Here is a 2,011-nt window from a genome sequence, read left to right on the forward strand (position 1 = left end):
AGAGAACAGTCTGTAACTCGGGTGGCTGGAGGCCATGCGGTAGCAGAGAGAACAGTCTGTAACTCGGGTGGCTGGAGGCCATGCGGTAGCAGAGAGAACAGTCTGTAACTCAGTGGCTGGAGGCCATGCGGTAGCAGAGAGAACAGTCTGTAACTCGAGTGGCTGGAGGCCATGCACCTGTCCTCAGTGGTAGAGTTGAGCTATTCTCCAACCCCATCCATCCATGATGAGCCTGACCTGTCCTCAGTGGTAGAGTTGAGCTAATCTCCAACCCCATCCATCCATGACGAGCCTGACCTGTCCTCAGTGGTAGAGTTGAGCTATTCTCCAACCCCATCCATCCATGACGAGCCTGACCTGTCCTCAGTGGTAGAGTTGAGCTATTCTCCAACCCCATCCATCCATGACGAGCCTGACCTGTCCTCAGTGGTAGAGTTGAGCTATTCTCCAACCCCATCCATCCATGATGAGCCTGACCTGTCCTCAGTGGTAGAGTTGAGCTAATCTCCAACCCCATCCATCCATGATGAGCCTGACCTGTCCTCAGTGGTAGAGTTGAGCTAATCTCCAACCCCATCCATCCATGACGAGCCTGACCTGTCCTCAGTGGTAGAGTTGAGCTATTCTCCAAACCCATCCATCCATGACGAGCCTGTCCAGCACTGAAGTCATGTCATTCCAATTCCTCATAATATTAATTAATAATATTAATATTCTACTATAAATGTCTTTGATAAATGTTTCAGGTTAAAATGATTTGTCTTTAAAGATTTTGAAACCCACTTTGAGGTCTCCGTGCGGTCCACACCCTCAAATCAAGAGACTGTGACTCTGACCCTGCATCATTACCCTGAGTAGTGACATATCCTAACGCTGCACCCCTCTGATGACTTTGGTCTGAGTAAAGCGTTATTTTCCATGGAATTCAGAGTTCATTGCATTGTTACAAGGAACTTCCTTATGGCCTTGTTACTGAATAGGCCAGACATGGTGACTGACTAACTGTCAGAGTGATTTAATGTTCTGAGTCAAGGGTCTATCTATCCGTCCATGGTTCCTCTTCGCTGTCTCCTTGTGACGCAGTCTTGCGATGTCGTGTTGCTTCAGTATTGGGTTGTCGTGTTGCTTCAGTCTTGTGTTGTCGTGTTGCTTCAGTCTTGCGTTGTCGTGTCTTCAGTCTTGCGATGTTGTGTTGCTTCAGTCTTGCGATGTCGTGTTGCTTCAGTCTTGCAATGTTGCTTCAGTCTTGCGTTGTCGTGTTGCTTCAGTCTTGCGTTGTCGTGTTGCTCCAGTCTTGTGTTGTGTTGCTTCAGTCTTGCGTTGTCGTGTTGCTTCAGTCTTGCGTTGTCATGTTGCTTCAGTCTTGCGATGTCGTGTTGCTTCAGTCTTGCGATGTCGTGCTGCTTCAGTCTTGCGATGTTGCTTCAGTCTTGCGTTGTCGTGTTGCTTCAGTCTTGCGTTGTCGTGTTGCTTCAGTCTTGCGTTGTCGTGTTGCTTCAGTCTTGCGTTGTCACGTTGCTTCAGTCTTGCATTGTCGTGTTGCTTCAGTCTTGCGTTGTCGTGTTGCTTCAGTCTTGTGTTGTGTTGCTTCAGTCTTGCGTTGTCGTGTTGCTTCAGTCTTGCGATGTCGTGTTGCTTCAGTCTTGCGATGTTGCTTCAGTCTTGCGATGTCGTGTTGCTTCAGTCTTGCGTTGTCGTGTTGCTTCAGTCTTGCGTTGTCGTGTTGCTTCAGTCTTGCGTTGTCGTGTTGCTTCAGTCTTGCGTTGTCGTGTTGCTTCAGTCTTGCGTTGTCGTGTTGCTTCAGTCTTGCGTTGTCGTGTTGCTTCAGTCTTGCGTTGTCGTGTTGCTTCAGTCTTGCGTTGTCGTGTTGCTTCAGTCTTGCATTGTCGTGTTGCTTCAGTCTTGCGTTGTCGTGTTGCTTCAGTCTTGCGTTGTCGTGTTGCTTCAGTCTTGTGTTGTGTTGCTTCAGTCTTGCGTTGTCGTGTTGCTTCAGTCTTGTGTCGTGTTGCTT

The sequence above is a fragment of the Oncorhynchus keta genome, unplaced genomic scaffold (genome assembly GCF_023373465.1).
Source record: "Oncorhynchus keta strain PuntledgeMale-10-30-2019 unplaced genomic scaffold, Oket_V2 Un_contig_5190_pilon_pilon, whole genome shotgun sequence".
NCBI lineage: Eukaryota > Metazoa > Chordata > Actinopteri > Salmoniformes > Salmonidae > Oncorhynchus > Oncorhynchus keta.